This window comes from Hydractinia symbiolongicarpus, chromosome 4 (assembly GCF_029227915.1).
Source record: "Hydractinia symbiolongicarpus strain clone_291-10 chromosome 4, HSymV2.1, whole genome shotgun sequence".
Classification (NCBI taxonomy): domain Eukaryota; kingdom Metazoa; phylum Cnidaria; class Hydrozoa; order Anthoathecata; family Hydractiniidae; genus Hydractinia; species Hydractinia symbiolongicarpus.
Window position 1 is genome coordinate 34,371,583 of NC_079878.1, and position 23,562 is coordinate 34,395,144.

Genomic DNA, 23,562 nt, shown 5'->3' on the forward strand with positions numbered 1-23,562 from the left:
CAATCATGTCAAATTAAGAAGAATGTTATTTCTTGGAGTCCAATTGTCTCCTTTACCACAGTTATCAGGTCACAGTCCAAAGTTTGTTCAATTAAGTCCCACCTTCAATCGTTTCATAGTTAAAAGCGATGCAACCTAGTAATATTAGAAAAATATTGCTTAAAACATGTTGGTACGAATATGTGACACAACTGTTGTAACTGAAATGGACTGACACCGTTAGAAAGTCAATGAAATGTAGTTTTTGAAACTGTCGCTATTTCTTCATCGCGCGATAACGGCTAGGATTGGTCCCACATTAAAAAAAATGCCTTTTTTATCTTAATTCTTAAATGAAGCGCTACCACCACACCCAGTGTAATCGCTGAGTTCCGGCAATCATGTCAAATTAAGAAGAATGTTATTTCTTGGAGTCCAATTTTCCCATTTATAACATTTATCAGGTCACAGTCCAAAGTTACTTCAATTAAATCCCACAGTCAATCCAAAATCAGTTTAATTTAGTCCCACTGTCAATCGTTTCACTGTTAAAAGCGATGCAACCTAGTAATATGAGAAAAATATCGCTAAATACATGTTGGTACGAATATGTGACCCCACCGTTGAAACTCAAACGGACTGACACCGTTAGAAAGTCAGTTAAATGTGGTATTTGAAACTGTCTCTATTTCTTCTGCGCGCGATAACGGCTAGGATTGGTCCCACATTAAAAAAATGCCTTTTTTATCTTAATTCTTAAATGAAGCGCTACCACCACACCCAGTGTAACTGCTGAGTTTCGGCAATCATGTCAAATTAAGAAGAATGTTATTTCTTGGAGTCCAATTTTCCCATTTATCACATTTATCAGGTCACAGTCCAAAGTTAGTTCAATTAAATCCCACAGTCAATCGTTTCACTGTTAAAAGCGATGCAACCTAGTAATATGAGAAAAATATCGCTAAATACATGTTGGTACGAATATGTGACCCCACCGTTGAAACTCAAACGGACTGACACCGTTAGAAAGTCAGTTAAATGTGGTATTTGAAACTGTCTCTATTTCTTCTGCGCGCGATAACGGCTAGGATTGGTCCCACATTAAAAAAATGCCTTTTTTATCTTAATTCTTAAATGAAGCGCTACCACCACACCCAGTGTAACTGCTGAGTTTCGGCAATCATGTCAAATTAAGAAGAATGTTATTTCTTGGAGTCCAATTTTCCCATTTATCACATTTATCAGGTCACAGTCCAAAGTTAGTTCAATTAAATCCCACAGTCAATCGTTTCACTGTTAAAAGCGATGCAACCTAGTAATATCAGATAAATATCGCTAAATACATGTTGGTACGAATATGTGACCCAACCGTTGTAACTCAAACGGACTGACGCCGTTAGAAAGTCAATGAAATACAGTTTTTGAGACTGTCGCTATTTCTTCATCGCGCGATAACGGCTAGGATTGGTCCCACAGTAAAAAATGACTTATTAATCTAAATTTTTAAATGAAACGCTACCACAGCGCCCAGTGTAACTGTTGAGTTTCGGCAATCATGTCAAATTAAGAAGAATGTTATTTCTTGGAGTCCAATTGTCTCCTTTACCACAGTTATCAGGTCACAGTCCAAAGTTTGTTCAATTAAGTCCCACCCTCAATCGTTTCATAGTTAAAAGCGATGCAACCTAGTAATATCAGAAAAATATTGCTTAATACATGTTGGGACGAATATGTGACACAACTGTTGTAACTGAAACGGACTGACACCGTTAGAAAGTCAATGAAATGTAGTTTTTGAAACTGTCGCTATTTCTTCATCGGGCGATAACGGCTAGGATTGGTCCCACAGTAAAAAATGACTTATTAATCTAAATTTTTAAATGAAGCGCTACCACAGCGCCCAGTGTAACTGCTGAGTTTCGGCAATCATGTCAAATTAAGAAGAATGTTATTTCTTGGAGTCCAATTGTCTCCTTTACCACAGTTATCAGGTCACAGTCCAAAGTTTGTTCAATTAAGTCCCACCCTCAATCGTTTCATAGTTAAAAGCGATGCAACCTAGTAATATCAGAAAAATATTGCTTAATACATGTTGGTACGAATATGTGACACAACTGTTGTAACTGAAACGGAATGACACCGTTAGAAAGTCAATGAAATGTAGTTTTTGAAACTGTCGCTATTTCTTCATCGCGCGATAACGGCTAGGATTGGTCCCACAGTAAAAAATGACTTATTAATCTAAATTTTTAAATGAAGCGCTACCACAGCGCCCAGTGTAACTGCTGAGTTTCGGCAATCATGTCAAATTAAGAAGAATGTTATTTCTTGGAGTCCAATTTTCTCGTTTATCACATTTATCAGGTCACAGTCCAAAGTTCGTTCAATTAAGTCCCACTGTCAATCGTTTCACTGTTAAAAGCGATGCAACCTAGTAATATCAGATAAATGTCGCTAAATTTATGTTGGTACGAATATGTGACCCAACCGTTGAAACTCAAACGGACTGACACCATAACAAAGTCAATGAAATGTAGTTTTTAAAACTATCGCTATTTCTTCAGCTCGCGATAACGGAGAGGATTCGTCCCACATTATAGAATGACTTATTAATCTAAATTTTTATATGAAGCGCTACCACAGCGTCCAGTGTAATCGCTGAGTTTCGGCAATCATGTCAAATTAAGAAGAATGTTATTTCTTGGAGTCCAATTGTCTCCTTTACCACATTTATCAGGTCTCAGTCGAAAGTTAGTTCAGTTAAGTCCCACAGTCAATCGCTTCATTGTTAAAAGCGATGCAACCTAGTAATATCAAAAAATATCGCTAAATACATGTTGGTACGGGTATGTGACCCAACCGTTGGAACACAAACGGACTGACGCCGTTAGAAAGTCAATGAAATGCAGTTTTTGAAACTGTCGCTATTTCTTCAGCCTGCGATAAGGGCTAGGATTGGTCCCACAGTAAAAAAAGACTTATTAATCTAAGTTTTTAAATGAAGCGCTACCACAGCGCCCAGTGTAATTGCTGAGTTTCGGCAATCATGTTAAATTAAGAAGAAGGTTATTTCATGGAGTCCAATTGTCTCCTTTACCACAGTAATCAGGTCACAGTCCAAAGTTTGTTCAATTAAGTCCCACAGCCAATCGTTTCACTGTTAAATGCGATGCAGCCTAGTAATATCAGATAAATATCGCTAAATACATGTTGGTACGAATACGTGACCCAATCGATGTAACTCAAACGGACTGACACCGTAAGAAAGTCAATGAAATGTAGTTTTTGAAACTGTCGCTATTTCTTCAGCGCGCGATAACGGCTAGGATTGGTCCCACAGTAAAAAATGACTTATTAATCTAAGTTTTTAAATGAAGCGCTACCACAGCGCCCAATGTAATTGCTAAGTTCCGGCAATCATGTCAAATTAAGAAGAAGGTTATTTCATGGAGTCCAATTGTCACCTTTACCACAGTTATCAGGTCACAGTCCAAAGTTTGTTCATTTAAGTCCCACAGCCAATCGTTTCACTGTTAAATGCGATGCAGCCTAGTAATATCAGATAAATATCGCTAAATACATGTTGGCACGAATACATGTCCCAACCGATGTAACTCAAACGGACTGACACCGTAAGAAAGTCAATAAAATGTAGTTTTTGAAGCTGTCGCTATTTCTTCAGCGCGTAGGATTGGTCCCACAGTAAAAAATGAATTATTAATCTAAATTTTTAAATAAAGGGCTACCACAGGGCCCAGTGTAATCGCTGAGTTCCGGCAATCACGACAAATTAAGAAGAATGTTATTTCTTGGAGTCAACTTGTCTCACTTATCACATTTATCAGGTCACAGTCGAAAGTTAGTTCAGTTAAGTCCCACAGTCAATCGCTTCATTGTTAAAAGCGATGAAACCTAGTAATAACAGAAAAACATCGCTAAATACATATTGGTACGAATATGTGACCCAACCGTTGTAACTCAAACGGACTTACACCGTTAGAAAATCAATGAAATGTAGTTTTTGAAACTGTCACAATTTCTTCAGCGCGCTATAACGGCTAGGATTGGTCCCACAGTAAAAAATGACTTATTAATCTAAACTTTTAAATGAAGTGCTACCACAGCGCCCAGTGTAATCGCTGAGTTCCGGCAATCATGTCGAATTAAGAAGAATGTTATTTCTTGGAGTCCAATTGTCTCACTTCTCACCTTTATCAGGTCACAGTCCAAAGTTAGTTCAATTAAGTCCCACAGTCAATCGTTTCACTGTTAAAAGCGATGCAACCTAGTAATATCAAAAAATATCGCTAAATACATGTTGGTTCGGGTATGTGACCCAACCGTTGTAACTCAAACGGACTGACACCGTTAAAAAGTCAATGAAATGCAGTTTTTGAAACTGTCGCTTATTCTTCAGCCCGCGATAAGGGCTAGGATTGGTCCCACACTAAAAAATGACTTATTAATCTAAGTTTTTAAATGAAGCGTTACCACAGCGCCCAGTGTAATTGCTGAGTTCCGGCAATCATGTCAAATTAAGAAGAAGGTTATTTCTTGGAGTCCAATTTTCTCGTTTATCACATTTATCAGGTCACAGTCCAAAGTTAGTTCAGTTAAGTCCCACAGTCAATCGCTTCATTGTTAAAAGCGATGAAACCTAGTAATAACAGAAAAACATCGCTAAATACATATTGGTACGAATATGTGACCCAACCGTTGTAACTCAAACGGACTTACACCGTTAGAAAATCAATGAAATGTAGTTTTTGAAACTGTCACTATTTCTTCAGCGCGCGATAACGGCTAGGATAGGTCCCACAGTAAAAAATGACTTATTAATCTAAACTTTTAAATGAAGTGCTACCACAGCGCCCAGTGTAATCGCTGAGTTCCGGCAATCATGTCGAATTAAGAAGAAAGTTATTTCTTGGAGTCCAATTGTCTCATTTCTCACCTTTATCAGGTTACAGTCCAAAGTTAGTTCAATTAAGTCCCACAGTCAATCGTTTCACTGTTAAAAGCGATGCAACCTAGTAATATCAGATAAATATCGCTAAATACATGTTGGTACGAATATGTGACCCAACCGTTGTAACTCAAACGGAGTGAAAAGGTTAGAAAGTCAATGAAATATACTTTTTGAAACTGTCGCTATTTCTGGACCGCGCGATAACGGCTAAGATAGGTCCCACATTAAAAAAATGACTTTTTTTATCTTAATTCTTGAATGAAGCGCTACCACAGCGCCCAGTGTAATCGCTGAGTTCCGGCAATCATGTCAAATTAAGAAGAATGTTATTTCTTGGAGTCCAATTGTCTCCTTTATCACATTTATTAGGTCACAGTCCAAAGATTGTTCAATTAAGTCCCACAGTCAATCGTTTCACTGTTAAAAGCAATGCAACCTAGTGATATGAGAAAAATATCGCTAAATACATGTTGGTACGAATATGTGACCCAACCGTTGAAACTCAAACGGACTGACACGGTTAGAAAGTCAATGAAATGCAGTTTTTGAAACTGTCGCTATTTCTTCAGCGCCCGATATCAGATAGGATTGGTCCCACAGTAAAAAATGACTTATTAATCTAACTTTTTAAATGAAGCGCTACCACAGCGCCCAGTGTAACCGCTGAGTTCCGGCAATCATGTCAAATTAAGAAGAATGTTATTTGTTGGAGTCCAATTTTCTCATTTATCACATTTATCAGGTCACAGTCCAAAGTTAGTTCTGTTAAGTCCCACAGTCAATCGCTTCATTGTTAAAAGCGATGCAACCTAGTAATATCAAAAAATATCACTAAATACATGTTGGTACGAATATGTGACCCAACCGTTGAAACTCAAACGGACTGACACCGTTAGAAAGTCAATGAAATGTAGTTTTTGAAACTGTCGCTATTTCTTCAGCGCGCAATAACGGCTAGGATTGGTCCCACAGTAAAAAAATGACTTATTAATCTAAATTTTTAAATGAAGGGCTACCACAGCGCCCAGTGTAATCGCTGAGTTCCGGCAATCACGTCAAATTAAGAAGAATGTTATTTCTTGGAGTCCAATTGTCTCCTTTACCACATTTATTAGGTCACAGTCCAAAGTTTGTTCAATTAAGTCCCACAGTCAATCGTTTCATAGTTAAAAGCGATGCAACCTAGTAATATCAGAAAAATATCGCTTAATACATGTTGGTATGAATATGTGACACAACTGTTTTAACTGAAACGGACTGACACCGTTAGAAAGTCAATGAAATGTAGTTTTTGAAACTGTTGCTTTTTTTTCAGCGCGCGATAACGGCTAGGATTGGTCCCACAGTAAAAAATGACTTATTAATCTCACTTTTTCAATGAAGCGCTACCACAGCGCCCAGTGTAATCGCTGAGTTCCGGCAATCATGTCAAATTAAGAAATATGTTATTTCTTGGAGTCCAATTTTCTCGTTTATCACATTCATCAGGTCACAGTCCAAAGTTAGTTCAATTAAGTCCCACAGTCAATCGTTTCACTGTTAAAGGCGATGCAACCTAGTAATATCAGATAAATGTCGCTAAATACATGTTGGTACGAATATGTGACCCAACCGTTGAAACTCAAACGGACTGACACCGTTAGAAAGTCAGTGAAGTGTAGTATTTGAAACAGTCTCTATTTCTTCAGCGCGCGCTAACGGCTAGGATTTGTCCCACAGTAAAAAATGACTTATTTTTCTAAATTTATAAATGAAGAACTATCACAGCGCCCAGTGTGATCGCTGAATTCCGGCAATCATGTCAAATTAAGAAGAATGTTATTTCTTGGAGTCAACTTGTCCCAGTTACCACACTTATCAGGTAACAGTCAAAAGTTAGTTCAGTTAAGTCCCACAGTCAATCGCTTCATTGTTAAAACCGATGCAACCTAGTAATAACAGAAAAACATCGCTAAATACATATTGGCACGAATATGTGACCCAACCGTTGTAACTCAAACGGACTTACACCGTTAGAAAATCAATGAAATGTAGTTTTTGAAACTGTTGCTTTTTTTTCAGCGCGCGATAACGGCTAGGATTGGTCCCACAGTAAAAAATGACTTATTAATCTCACTTTTTCAATGAAGCGCTACCACAGCGCCCAGTGTAATCGCTGAGTTCCGGCCATCATGTCAAATTAAGAAATATGTTATTTCTTGGAGTCCAATTTTCTCGTTTATCACATTTATCAGGTCACAGTCCAAAGTTAGTTCAATTAAGTCCCACAGTCAATCGTTTCACTGTTAAAGGCGATGCAACCTAGTAATATCAGATAAATGTCGCTAAATACATGTTGGTACGAATATGTGACCCAACCGTTGAAACTCAAACGGACTGACACCGTTAGAAAGTCAGTGAAGTGTAGTTTTTGAAACAGTCTCTATTTCTTCAGCGCGCGCTAACGGCTAGGATTTGTCCCACAGTAAAAAATGACTTATTTTTCTAAATTTATAAATGAAGAACTATCACAGCGCCCAGTGTGATCGCTGAGTTCCGGCAATCATGTCAAATTAAGAAGAATGTTATTTCTTGGAGTCAACTTGTCCCAGTTATCACACTTATCAGGTCACAGTCAAAAGTTAGTTCAGTTAAGTCCCACAGTCAATCGCTTCATTGTTAAAACCGATGCAACCTAGTAATAACAGAAAAACATCGCTAAGTACATATTGGCACGAATATGTGACCCAACCGTTGTAACTCAAACGGACTTACACCGTTAGAAAATCAATGAAATGTAGTTTTTGAAACTGTCACTATTTCTTCAGCGCGCGATAACGGCTAGGATAGGTCCCACAGTAAAAAATGACTTATTAATCTAAACTTTTAAATGAAGCGCTACCACAGCGCCCAGTGTAATCGCTGAGTTCCGGCAATCATGTCAAATTAAGAAGAATGTTATTTCTTGGAGTCCAATTTTCTTGTTTATCACATTTATCAGGTCACAGTCGAAAGTTAGTTCAATTAAGTCCCACAGTCAATCGTTTCACTGTTAAAAGCGATGCAACCTAGTAATATCAGATAAATGTCGCTAAATACATGTTGGTACGAATATGTGACCCAACCGTTGAAACTCAAACGGACTGACACCGTTAGAAAGTCAGTGAAGTGTAGTATTTGAAACAGTCTCTATTTCTTCAGCGCGCGCTAACGGCCAGGATTTGTCCCACAGTAAAAAATGACTTATTAATCTAAACTTTTAAATGAAGCGCTACCACAGTGCCCAGTGTAATCGCTGAGTTCCGGCAATCATGTCGAATTAAGAAGAATGTTATATCTTGGAGTCCAATTGTCTCCTTTACCACATTTATTAGGTCACAGTCCAAAGTTTGTTCAGTTAAGTCCCACAGTCAATCGTTTCATAGTTAAAAGCGATGCAACCTAGCAATATCAGAAAAATATCGCTTAATACCTGTTGGTACGAATATGTGACACAACTGTTTTAACTGAAACGGACTGACACCGTTAGAAAGTCAATGAAATGTAGTTTTTGAAACTGTTGCTTTTTTTTCAGCGCGCGATAACGGCTAGGATAGGTCCCACAGTAAAAAATGACTTATTAATCTAAACTTTTAAATGAAGCGCTACCACAGCGCCCAGTGTAATCGCTGAGTTCCGGCAATCATGTCGAATTAAGAAGAATGTTATTTCTTGGAGTCCAATTGTCTCCTTTACCACATTTATTAGGTCACAGTCCAAAGTTTGTTCAATTAAGTCCCACAGTCAATCGTTTCACTGTTATAAGCGATGCAACCTAGTAATATCAGATAAATGTCGCTAAATACATGTTGGTACGAATATGTGACCCAACCGTTGAAACTCAAACGGACTGACACCGTTAGAAAGTCAGTGAAGTGTAGTATTTGAAACAGTCTCTATTTCTTCAGCGCGCTCTAACGGCTAGGATTTGTCCCACAGTAAAAAATGACTTATTTTTCTAAATTTATAAATGAAGAACTATCACAGCGCCCAGTGTGATCGCTGAGTTCCGGCAATCATGTCAAATTAAGAAGAATGTTATTTCTTGGAGTCAACTTGTCTCAGTTATCACATTTATCAGGTCACAGTCGAAAGTTAGTTCAGTTACGTCCCACAGTCAATCGCTTCATTGTTAAAAGCCATGCAACCTAGTAATAACAGAAAAACATCGCTAAATACATCTTGGTACGAATATGTGACCCAACCGTTGTAACTCAAACGGACTTACACCGTTAGAAAATCAATGAAATGTAGTTTTTGAAACTGTCACTATTTCTTCAGCGCGCGATAACGGCTAGGATAGTTCCCACAGTAAAAAATGACTTATTAATCTAAACTTTTGAATGAAGCGCTACCACAGCGCCCAGTGTAATCGCTGAGTTCCGGCAATCATGTCAAATTAAGAAGAATGTTATTTCTTGGAGTCCAATTTTCTCGTTGATCACATTTATCAGGTCACAGTCCAAAGTTTGTTCAGTTAAGTCCCACAGTCAATCGTTTCATAGTTAAAAGCGATGCAACCTAGCAATATCAGAAAAATATCGCTTAATACCTGTTGGTACGAATATGTGACACAACTGTTTTAACTGAAACGGACTGACACCGTTAGAAAGTCAATGAAATGTAGTTTTTGAAACTGTTGCTTTTTTTTCAGCGCGCGATAACGGCTAGGATAGGTCCCACAGTAAAAAATGACTTATTAATCTAAACTTTTAAATGAAGCGCTACCACAGCGCCCAGTGTAATCGCTGAGTTCCGGCAATCATGTCGAATTAAGAAGAATGTTATTTCTTGGAGTCCAATTGTCTCCTTTACCACATTTATTAGGTCACAGTCCAAAGTTTCTTCAATTAAGTCCCACAGTCAATCGTTTCACTGTTATAAGCGATGCAACCTAGTAATATCAGATAAATGTCGCTAAATACATGTTGGTACGAATATGTGACCCAACCGTTGAAACTCAAACGGACTGACACCGTTAGAAAGTCAGTGAAGTGTAGTATTTGAAACAGTCTCTATTTCTTCAGCGCGCTCTAACGGCTAGGATTTGTCCCACAGTAAAAAATGACTTATTTTTCTAAATTTATAAATGAAGAACTATCACAGCGCCCAGTGTGATCGCTGAGTTCCGGCAATCATGTCAAATTAAGAAGAATGTTATTTCTTGGAGTCAACTTGTCTCAGTTATCACATTTATCAGGTCACAGTCGAAAGTTAGTTCAGTTACGTCCCACAGTCAATCGCTTCATTGTTAAAAGCCATGCAACCTAGTAATAACAGAAAAACATCGCTAAATACATCTTGGTACGAATATGTGACCCAACCGTTGTAACTCAAACGGACTTACACCGTTAGAAAATCAATGAAATGTAGTTTTTGAAACTGTCACTATTTCTTCAGCGCGCGATAACGGCTAGGATAGTTCCCACAGTAAAAAATGACTTATTAATCTAAACTTTTGAATGAAGCGCTACCACAGCGCCCAGTGTAATCGCTGAGTTCCGGCAATCATGTCAAATTAAGAAGAATGTTATTTCTTGGAGTCCAATTTTCTCGTTGATCACATTTATCAGGTCACAGTCCAAAGTTAGTTCAATTAAGTCCCACAGTCAATCGTTTCACTGTTAAAAGCGATACAACCTAGTAATATCAGATAAATGTCGCTAAATACATGTTGGTACGAATATGTGACCCAACCGTTGAAACTCAAACGGACTGACATCGTTAGAAAGTCAGTGAAGTGTAGTATTTGAAACAGTCTCTATTTCTTCAGCGCGCGCTAACGGCTAGGATTTGTCCCACAGTAAAAAATGACTTAATTTTCTTAATTTATAAATGAAGAACTATCACAGCGCCCAGTGTGATCGCTGAATTCCGGCAATCATGTCAAATTAAGAAGAATGTTATTTCTTGGAGTGAACTTGTCTCACTTATCACATTTATCAGGTCACAGTCGAAAGTTAGTTCAGTTAAGTCCCACAGTCAATCGCTTCATTGTTAAAAGCGATGAAACCTAGTAATAACAGAAAAACATCGCTAAATACATATTGGTACGAATATGTGACCCAACCGTTGTAACTCAAACGGACTTACACCGTTAGAAAATCAATGAAATGTAGTTTTTGAAACTGTCACTATTTCTTCAGCGCGCGATAACGGCTAGGATAGGTCCTACAGTAAAAAATGACTTATTAATCTAAACTTTTAAATGAAGCGCTACCACAGCGCCCAGTGTAATCGCTGAGTTCCGGCAATCATGTCGAATTAAGAAGAATGCTATTTCTTGGAGACCAATTGTCTCATTTCTCACCTTTATCAGGTCACAGTCCAAAGTTAGTTCAATTAAGTCCAACAGTCAATCGTTTCACTGTTAAAAGCGATGCAACCTAGTAACATCAGATAAATATCGCTAAATACATGTTGGTACGAATATGTGACCCAACCGTTGAAACTCAAACGGAGTGAAAAGGTTAGAAAGTCAATGAGATATAATTTTTGAAACTGTCGCTATTTCTGCAGCGCGCGATAACGGCTAGGATAGGTCCCACATTAAAAAAATGACTTTTTTTATCTTAATTCTTAAATGAAGCGCTACCACAGCGCCAAGTGTAATCGCTGAGTTCCGGCAATCATGTCAAATTAAGAAGAATGTTATTTCTTGGAGTCCAATTTTCTCGTTTATCACATTTATCAGGTCACAGTCCAAAGTTCGTTCAATTAAGTCCCACAGTCAATCGTTTTACTGTTAAAAGCGATGCAACCTAGTAATATGAGAAAAATATCGCTAAATACATGTTGGTACGAATATGTGACCCAACCGTTGTAGCTCAAACGGACTGACACCGTTAGAAAGTCAATGAAATGCAGTTTTTGAAACTGTCGCTATTTCTTCAGCGCCCGATATCGGATAGGATTGGTCCCACAGTAAAAAATGACTTATTAATCTAAATTTTTAAATGAAGCGGTACCACAGCGCCCAGTGTAATCGCTGAGTTCCGGCAATCACGTAAAATTAAGAAGAATGTTAATTCTTGGAGTCCAATTGTCTCCTGTACCACATTTATTAGGTCACAGTCCAAAGTTTGTTCAATTAAGTCCCACAGTCAATCGTTTCATAGTTAAAAGCGATGCAACCTAGTAATATCAGAAAAATATCGCTTAATACATGTTGGTACGAATAAGTGACACAACTGTTTTAACTGAAACGGACTGACACCGTTAGAAAGTCAATGAAATGTAGTTTCTTCAGCGCGCGCTAACGGCTAGGATTTGTCTCACAGTAAAAAATGACTTATTTTTCTAAATTTATAAATGAAGAACTATCACAGCGCCCAGTGTGATCGCTGAGTTCCGGCAATCATGTCAAATTAAGAAGAATGTTATTTCTTGGAGTCAACTTGTCTCAGTTATCACATTTATCAGGTCACAGTCGAAAGTTAGTTCAGTTAAGTCCCACAGTCAATCGCTTCATTGTTAAAAGCGATGCAACCTAGTAATAACAAAAAAACATCGCTAAATACATATTGGTACGAATATGTGACCCAACCGTTGAAACTCAAATGGACTGACACCGTAACAAAGTCAATGAAATGTAGTTTTTAAAACTATCGCTATTTCTTCAGCTCGCGATAACGGAGAGGATTCGTCCCACATTAAAGAATGACTTATTAATCTAAATTTTTATATGAAGCGCTACCACAGCGCCCAGTGTAATCGCTGAGTTTCGGCAATCATGTCAAATTAAGAAGAATGTTATTTCTTGGAGTCCAATTGTCTCCTTTACCACATTTATCAGGTCACAGTCGAAAGTTAGTTCAGTTAAGTCCCACAGTCAATCGCTTCATTGTTAAAAGCGATACAACCTAGTAATATCAAAAAATATCGCTAAATACATGTTGGTACGGGTATGTGACCCAACCGTTGTAACTCAAACGGACTGACACCGTTAGAAAGTCAATGAAATGCAGTTTTTGAAACTGTCGCTATTTCTTCAGCCCGCGATAAGGGCTAGGATTGGTCCCACAGTAAAAAATGACTTATTAATCTAAGTTTTTAAATGAAGCGCTACCACAGCGCCCAGTGTAATTGCTGAGTTCCGGCAATCATGTCAAATTAAGAAGAATGTTATTTCTTGGAGTCCAATTGTCTCAATTGTCACCTTTATCAGGTCACAGTCCAAAGTTAGTTCAATTAAGTCCCACAGTCAATCGTTTCACTGTTAAAAGCGATGCAACCTAGTAATATCAGATAAATGTCGCTGAATACATGTTGGTACGAATATGTGACCCAACCGTTGAAACTCAAACGGACTGACACTGTTCGAAAGTCAGTGAAGTGTAGTATTTGAAACAGTCTCTATTTCTTCAGCGCGCGCTAACGGCTAGGATTTGTCCCACAGTAAAAAATGACTTATTTTTCTAAATTTATAAATGAAGAACTATCACAGCGCCCAGTGTGATCGCTGAGTTCCGGCAATCATGTCAAATTAAGAAGAATGTTATTTCTTGGAGTCAACTTGTCTCAGTTATCACATTTATCAGGTCACAGTCGAAAGTTAGTTCAGTTACGTCCCACAGTCAATCGCTTCATTGTTAAAAGCCATGCAACCTAGTAATAACAGAAAAACATCGCTAAATACATCTTGGTACGAATATGTGACCCAACCGTTGTAACTCAAACGGACTTACACCGTTAGAAAATCAATGAAATGTAGTTTTTGAAACTGTCACTATTTCTTCAGCGCGCGATAACGGCTAGGATAGGTCCCACAGTAAAAAATGACTTATTAATCTAAACTTTTGAATGAAGCGCTACCACAGCGCCCAGTGTAATCGCTGAGTTCCGGCAATCATGTCAAATTAAGAAGAATGTTATTTCTTGGAGTCCAATTTTCTCGTTGATCACATTTATCAGGTCACAGTCCAAAGTTAGTTCAATTAAGTCCCACAGTCAATCGTTTCACTGTTAAAAGCGATACAACCTAGTAATATCAGATAAATGTCGCTAAATACATGTTGGTACGAATATGTGACCCAACCGTTGAAACTCAAACGGACTGACATCGTTAGAAAGTCAGTGAAGTGTAGTATTTGAAACAGTCTCTATTTCTTCAGCGCGCGCTAACGGCTAGGATTTGTCCCACAGTAAAAAATGACTTAATTTTCTTAATTTATAAATGAAGAACTATCACAGCGCCCAGTGTGATCGCTGAATTCCGGCAATCATGTCAAATTAAGAAGAATGTTATTTCTTGGAGTGAACTTGTCTCACTTATCACATTTATCAGGTCACAGTCGAAAGTTAGTTCAGTTAAGTCCCACAGTCAATCGCTTCATTGTTAAAAGCGATGAAACCTAGTAATAACAGAAAAACATCGCTAAATACATATTGGTACGAATATGTGACCCAACCGTTGTAACTCAAACGGACTTACACCGTTAGAAAATCAATGAAATGTAGTTTTTGAAACTGTCACTATTTCTTCAGCGCGCGATAACGGCTAGGATAGGTCCCACAGTAAAAAATGACTTATTAATCTAAACTTTTAAATGAAGCGCTACCACAGCGCCCAGTGTAATCGCTGAGTTCCGGCAATCATGTCGAATTAAGAAGAATGTTATTTCTTGGAGTCCAATTGTCTCATTTCTCACCTTTATCAGGTCACAGTCCAAAGTTAGTTCAATTAAGTCCCACAGTCAATCGTTTCACTGTTAAAAGCGATGCAACCTAGTAATATGAGAAAAATATCGCTAAATACATGTTGGAACGAATATGTGACCCAACCGTTGTAGCTCAAACGGACTGACACCGTTAGAAAGTCAATGAAATGCAGTTTTTGAAACTGTCGCTATTTCTTCAGCGCCCGATATCGGATAGGATTGGTCCCACAGTAAAAAATGACTTATTAATCTAAATTTTTAAATGAAGCGCTACCACAGCGCCCAGTGTAATCGCTGAGTTCCGGCAATCACGTAAAATTAAGAAGAATGTTAATTCTTGGAGTCCAATTGTCTCCTGTACCACATTTATTAGGTCACAGTCCAAAGTTTGTTCAATTAAGTCCCACAGTCAATCGTTTCATAGTTAAAAGCGATGCAACCTAGTAATATCAGAAAAATATCGCTTAATACATGTTGGTACGAATATGTGACACAACTGTTTTAACTGAAACGGACTGACACCGTTAGAAAGTCAATGAAATGTAGTTTTTGAAACTGTTGCTTTTTTTCAGCGCGCAATAACGGCTAGGATTGGTCCCACAGTAAAAAATGACTTATTAATCTCACTTTTTCAATGAAGCGCTACCACAGCGCCCAGTGTAATCGCTGAGTTCCGGCAATCATGTCAAATTAAGAAGAATGTTATTTCTTGGAGTCCAATTTTCTCGTTTATCACATTTATCAGGTCACAGTCCTAAGTTAGTTCAATTAAGTCCCACAGTCAATCGTTTCACTGTTAAAAGCGATGCAACCTAGTAATATCAGATGAATGTCGCTAAATACATGTTGGTACGAATATGTGACCCAACCGTTGAAACTCAAATGGACTGACACCGTAACAAAGTCAATGAAATGTAGTATTTGAAACAGTCTCTATTTCTTCAGCGCGCGCTAACTGCTAGGATTTGTCTCACAGTAAAAAATGACTTATTTTTCTAAATTTATAAATGAAGAACTATCACAGCGCCCAGTGTGATCGCTGAGTTCCGGCAATCATGTCAAATTAAGAAGAATGTTATTTCTTGGAGTCAACTTGTCTCAGTTATCACATTTATCAGGTCACAGTCGAAAGTTAGTTCAGTTAAGTCCCACAGTCAATCGCTTCATTGTTAAAAGCCATGCAACCTAGTAATAACAGAAAAACATCGCTAAATACATCTTGGTACGAATATGTGACCCAACCGTTGAAACTCAAACGGACTGACACGGTTAGAAAGTCAATGAAATGCAGTTTTTGAAACTGTCGCTATTTCTTCAGCGCCCGATATCGGATAGGATTGGTCCCACAGTAAAAAATGACTTATTATTCTCACTTTTTTAATGAAGCGCTACCACAGCGCCCAGTGTAATCGCTGAGTTCTGGCAATCATGTCAAATTAAGAAGAATGTTATTTCTTGGAGTCCAATTTTCTCGTTTATCACATTTATCAGGTCACAGTCCAAAGTTAGTTCAATTAAGTCCCACTGTCAATCGTTTCACTGTTAAAAGCGATGCAACCTAGTAATATCAGATAAATGTCGCTAAATACATGTTGGTACGAATATGTGACCCAACCGTTGAAACTCTAACAGACTGACACCGTTAGAAAGTCAGTGAAGTGTAGTATTTGAAACAGTCTCTATTTCTTCAGCGCGCGCTAACGGCTAGGATTTGTCTCACAGTAAAAAATGACTTATTTTTCTAAATTTATAAATGAAGAACTATCACAGCGCCCAGTGTGATCGCTGAGTTCCGGCAATCATGTCAAATTAAGAAGAATGTTATTTCTTGGAGTCAACTTGTCTCAGTTATCACATTTATCAGGTCACAGTCGAAAGTTAGTTCAGTTAAGTCCCACAGTCAATCGCTTCATTGTTAAAAGCGATGCAACCTAGTAATAACAAAAAAACATCGCTAAATACATATTGGTACGAATATGTGACCCAACCGTTGAAACTCAAATGGATTGACACCGTAACAAAGTCAATGAAATGTAGTTTTTAAAACTATCGCTATTTCTTCAGCTCGCGATAACGGAGAGGATTCGTCCCACATTAAAGAATGACTTATTAATCTAAATTTTTATATGAAGCGCTACCACAGCGCCCAGTGTAATCGCTGAGTTTCGGCAATCATGTCAAATTAAGAAGAATGTTATTTCTTGGAGTCCAATTGTCTCCTTTACCACATTTATCAGGTCACAGTCGAAAGTTAGTTCAGTTAAGTCCCACAGTCAATCGCTTCATTGTTAAAAGCGATACAACCTAGTAATATCAAAAAATATCGCTAAATACATGTTGGTACGGGTATGTGACCCAACCGTTGTAACTCAAACGGACTGACACCGTTAGAAAGTCAATGAAATGCAGTTTTTGAAACTGTCGCTATTTCTTCAGCCCGCGATAAGGGCTAGGATTGGTCCCACAGTAAAAAATGACTTATTAATCTAAGTTTTTAAATGAAGCGCTACCACAGCGCCCAGTGTAATTGCCGAGTTCCGGCAATCATGTCAAATTAAGAAGAATGTTATTTCTTGGAGTCAACTTGTCTCACTTATCACATTTATCAGGTCACAGTCGAAAGTTAGTTCAATTAAGTCCCACAGTCAATCGCTTCATTGTTAAAAGCGATGAAACCTAGTAATAACAGAAAAACATCGCTAAATACATATTGGTACGAATATGTGACCCAACCGTTGTAACTCAAACGGACTTACACCGTTAGAAAATCAATGAAATGTAGTTTGTGAAACTGTCACTATTTCTTCAGCGCGCGATAACGGCTAGGATAGGTCCCACAGTAAAAAATGACTTATGAATCTAAACTTTTAAATGAAGCGCTACCACAGCGCCCAGTGTAATCGCTGAGTTCCGGCAATCATGTCGAATTAAGAAGAATGTTATTTCTTGAAGTCCAATTGTCTCATTTCTCACCTTTATCAGGTCACAGTCCAAAGTTAGTTCAATTAAGTCCCACAGTCAATCGTTTCACTGTTAAAAGCGATGCAACCTAGTAACATCAGATAAATATCGCTAAATACATGTTGGTACGAATATGTGACCCAACCGTTGAAACTCAAACGGACTGACACGGTTAGAAAGTCAATGAAATGCAGTTTTTGAAACTGTCGCTATTTCTTCAGCGCCCGATATCGGATAGGATTGGTCCCACAGTAAAAAACGACTTATTAATCTAAATTTTTAAATAAAGCGCTACCACAGCGCCCAGTGTAATCGCTGAGTTCCGGCAATCATGTCAAATTAAGAAGAATGTTATTTGTTGGAGTCCAATTTTTTCATTTATCACATTTATCAGGTCGCAGTCCAAAGTTAGTTCTTTTAAGTCCCACAGTCAATCGCTTCATTGTTAAAAGCGATGCAACCTAGTAATATCAAAAAATATCACTAAATACATGTTGGTACGAATTTGTGACCCAACCGTTGTAGCTCAAACGGACTGACACCGTTAGAAAGTCAATGAAATGTAGTTTTTGAAACTGTCGCTATTTCTTCAGCGCGCAAAAACGGCTAGGATTGGTCCCACAGTAAAAAAATGACTTATTAATCTAAATTTTTAAATGAAGGACTACCACAGCGCCCAGTGTAATCGCTGAGTTCCGGCAATCACGTCAAATTAAGAAGAATGTTATTTCTTGGAGTCCAATTGTCTCCTGTACCACATTTATTAGGTCACAGTCCAAAGTTTGTTCAATTAAGTCCCACAGTCAATCGTTTCATAGTTAAAGGCGATGCAACCTAGTAATATCAGAAAAATATCGCTAAGTACATGTTGGTACGAATATGTGACCCAACCGTTGTAACTCAAACGCACTGACACCGTTAGAAAGTCAATGAAATGTAGTTTTTGAAACTGTCGCTATTTCTTCAGCGCGCGGTGACGACTAGGATAGGTCCCACAGTAAAAAATGACTTATTAATCTAAACTTTTAAATGAAGCGCTACCACAGCGCCCAGTGTAATCGCTGAGTTCCGGCAATCATGTCGAATTAAGAAGAATGTTATTTCTTGGAGTCCAATTGTCTCATTTCTCACCTTTATCAGGTCACAGTCCAAAGTTAGTTCAATTAAGTCCCACAGTCAATCGTTTCACTGTTAAAAGCGATGCAACCTAGTAACATCAGATAAATATCGCTAAATACATGTTGGTACGAATATGGGACCCAACCGTTGAAAATCAAACGGAGTGAAAAGGTTAGAAAGTCAATGAAATATACTTTTTGAAACTGTCGCTATTTCTGCAGCGCACGATAACGGCTAGGATAGGTCCCACATTAAAAAAATGACTTTTTTTATCTTAATTCTTAAATGAAGCGCTACCACAGCGCCCAGTGTAATCGCTGAGTTCCGGCAATCATGTCAAATTAAGAAGAATGTTATTTCTTGGAGTCCAATTTTCTCGTTTATCACATTTATCAGGTCACAGTCCAAAGTTCGTTCAATTAAGTCCCACAGTCAATCGTTTCACTGTTAAAAGCGATGCAACCTAGTAACATCAGATAAATATCGCTAAATACATGTTGGTACGAATATGTGACCCAACCGTTGAAACTCAAACGGACTGACACGGTTAGAAAGTCAATGAAATGCAGTTTTTGAAACTGTCGCTATTTCTTCAGCGCCCGATATCGGATAGGATTGGTCCCACAGTAAAAAACGACTTATTAATCTAAATTTTTAAATAAAGCGCTACCACAGCGCCCAGTGTAATCGCTGAGTTCCGGCAATCATGTCAAATTAAGAAGAATGTTATTTGTTGGAGTCCAATTTTTTCATTTATCACATTTATCAGGTCGCAGTCCAAAGTTAGTTCTTTTAAGTCCCACAGTCAATCGCTTCATTGTTAAAAGCGATGCAACCTAGTAATATCAAAAAATATCACTAAATACATGTTGGTACGAATTTGTGACCCAACCGTTGTAGCTCAAACGGACTGACACCGTTAGAAAGTCAATGAAATGTAGTTTTTGAAACTGTCGCTATTTCTTCAGCGCGCAAAAACGGCTAGGATTGGTCCCACAGTAAAAAAATGACTTATTAATCTAAATTTTTAAATGAAGGACTACCACAGCGCCCAGTGTAATCGCTGAGTTCCGGCAATCACGTCAAATTAAGAAGAATGTTATTTCTTGGAGTCCAATTGTCTCCTGTACCACATTTATTAGGTCACAGTCCAAAGTTTGTTCAATTAAGTCCCACAGTCAATCGTTTCATAGTTAAAGGCGATGCAACCTAGTAATATCAGAAAAATATCGCTAAGTACATGTTGGTACGAATATGTGACCCAACCGTTGTAACTCAAACGCACTGACACCGTTAGAAAGTCAATGAAATGTAGTTTTTGAAACTGTCGCTATTTCTTCAGCGCGCAAAAACGGCTAGGATTGGTCCCACAGTAAAAAAATGACTTATTAATCTAAATTTTTAAATGAAGGACTACCACAGCGCCCAGTGTAATCGCTGAGTTCCGGCAATCACGTCAAATTAAGAAGAATGTTATTTCTTGGAGTCCAATTGTCTCCTGTACCACATTTATTAGGTCACAGTCCAAAGTTTGTTCAATTAAGTCCCACAGTCAATCGTTTCATAGTTAAAGGCGATGCAACCTAGTAATATCAGAAAAATATCGCTAAGTACATGTTGGTACGAATATGTGACCCAACCGTTGTAACTCAAACGCACTGACACCGTTAGAAAGTCAATGAAATGTAGTTTTTGAAACTGTCGCTATTTCTTCAGCGCGCGGTGACGACTAGGATAGGTCCCACAGTAAAAAATGACTTATTAATCTAAACTTTTAAATGAAGCGCTACCACAGCGCCCAGTGTAATCGCTGAGTTCCGGCAATCATGTCGAATTAAGAAGAATGTTATTTCTTGGAGTCCAATTGTCTCATTTCTCACCTTTATCAGGTCACAGTCCAAAGTTAGTTCAATTAAGTCCCACAGTCAATCGTTTCACTGTTAAAAGCGATGCAACCTAGTAACATCAGATAAATATCGCTAAATACATGTTGGTACGAATATGGGACCCAACCGTTGAAAATCAAACGGAGTGAAAAGGTTAGAAAGTCAATGAAATATACTTTTTGAAACTGTCGCTATTTCTGCAGCGCACGATAACGGCTAGGATAGGTCCCACATTAAAAAAATGACTTTTTTTATCTTAATTCTTAAATGAAGCGCTACCACAGCGCCCAGTGTAATCGCTGAGTTCCGGCAATCATGTCAAATTAAGAAGAATGTTATTTCTTGGAGTCCAATTTTCTCGTTTATCACATTTATCAGGTCACAGTCCAAAGTTCGTTCAATTAAGTCCCACAGTCAATCGTTTCACTGTTAAAAGCGATGCAACCTAGTAATATGAGAAAAATATCGCTAAATACATGTTGGTACGAATATGTGACCAAACCGTTGAAACTCAAACGGACTGACACGGTTAGAAAGTCAATGAAATGCAGTTTTTGAAACTGTCGCTATTTCTTCAGCGCCCGATATCGGATAGGATTGGTCCCACAGTAAAAAATGACTTATTAATCTAAATTTTTAAATGAAGCGCTACCACAGCGCCCAGTGTAATCGCTGAGTTCCGGCAATCATGTCAAATTAAGAAGAATGTTATTTGTTGGAGTCCAATTTTTTCATTTATTACATTTATCAGGTCACAGTCCAAAGTTAGTTCTTTTAAGTCCCACAGTCAATCGCTTCATTGTTAAAAGCGATGCAACCTAGTAATATCAAAAAATATCACTAAATACATGTTGGTACGAATATGTGACCCAACCGTTGTAGCTCAAACGGACTGACACCGTTAGAAAGTCAATGAAATGTAGTTTTTGAAACTGTCGCTATTTCTTCAGCGCGCAATAACGGCTAGGATTGGTCCCACAGTAAAAAAATGACTTATTAATCTAAATTTTTAAATGAAGGACTACCACAGCGCCCAGTGTAATCGCTGAGTTCCGGCAATCACGTCAAATTAAGAAGAATGTTATTTCTTGGAGTCCAATTGTCTCCTGTACCACATTTATTAGGTCACAGTCCAAAGTTTGTTCAATTAAGTCCCACAGTCAATCGTTTCATAGTTAAAGGCGATGCAACCTAGTAATATCAGAAAAATATCGCTTAATACATGTTGGTACGAATATGTGACACAACTGTTTTAACTGAAACAGACTGACACCGTTAGAAAAACATTGAAATGTAGTTTTTGAAACTGTTGCTTTTTTTTCAGCGCGCAATAACGGCTAGGATTGGTCCCACAGTAAAAAATGACTTATTAATTTCACTTTTTCAATGAAGCGCTACCACAGCGCCCAGTGTAATCGCTGAGTTCCGGCAATCATGTCAAATTAAGAAGAATGTTATTTCTTGGAGTCCAATTTTCTCGTTTATCACATTTATCAGGTCACAGTCCAAAGTTAGTTCAATTAAGTCCCACAGTCAATCGTTTCACTGTTAAAAGCGATGCAACCTAGTAATATCAGATAAATGTCGCTAAATACATGTTGGTACGAATATGTGACCCAACCGTTGAAACTCAAACAGAGTGAAAAGGGTGGAAAGTCAATGAAATATACTTTTTGAAACTGTCGCTATTTCTGCAGCGCGCGATAACGGCTAGGATAGGTCCCACATTAAAAAAATGACTTTTTTTATCTTAATTCTTAAATGAAGCGCTACCACAGCGCCCAGTGTAATCGCTGAGTTCCGGCAATCATGTCAAATTAAGAAGAATGCTATTTCTTGGAGTCTAATTGTCTCCTTTATCACATTTATCAGGTCACAGTCCAAAGTTAGTTCACTTAAGTCCCACAGTCAAAAGTTTCACTGTTAAAAGCGATGCAACCTAGTAATATCAGATAAATATCGCTAAATGCATGTTGGTACGAATATGTGACCCAACCGTTGAAACTCAAACGGAGTGAAAAGGGTGGAAAGTCAATGAAATATACTTTTTGAAACTGTCGCTACTTCTGCAGCGCGCGATAACGGCTAGGATAGGTCCCACATTAAAAAAATGACTTTTTTTAACTTAATTCTTAAATGAAGCGCTACCACAGCGCCCAGTGTAATCGCTGAGTTCCGGCAATCATGTCAAATTAAGAAGAATGCTATTTCTTGGAGTCTAATTGTCTCCTTTATCACATTTATCAGGTCACAGTCCAAAGTTTGTTCAATTAAGTCCCACAGTCAATCGTTTCACTGTTAAAAGCGATGCAACCTAGTAATATGAGAAAAATATCGCTAAATAAATGTTGGTACGAATATGTGACCCAACCGTTGAAACTCAAACGGACTGACACGGTTAGAAAGTCAATGAAATGCAGTTTTTGAAACTGTCGCTATTTCTTCAGCGCCCGATAACGGATAGGATTGGTCCCACAGTAAAAAATGACTTATTAATCTAAATTTTTAAATGAAGGGCTACCACAGCGCCCAGTGTAATCGTTGAGTTCCGGCAATCATGTCAAATTAAGAAGAATGTTATTTCTTGAAGTCCAATTATCTCAGTTATCACATTTATCAGGTCACAGTCCAAAGTTAGTTCAATTAAGTCCCACAGTCAATCGTTTCACTGTTAAAAGCGATGCAACCTAGTAATAACAGAAAAACATCGCTAAATACATATTGGTACGAATATGTGACCCAACCGTTGTAACTCAAACGGACTTACACCGTTAGAAAATCAATGAAATGTAGTTTTTGAAACTGTAACTATTTCTTCAGCGCGCGATAACGGCTAGGATAGGTCCCACAGTAAAGAATAACTTATTAATCTAAACTTTTAAATGAAGCGCTACCACAGCGCCCAGTGTAATCGCTGAGTTCCGGCAATCATGTCAAATTAAGAAGAATGTTATTTCTTAGAGTCCAATTG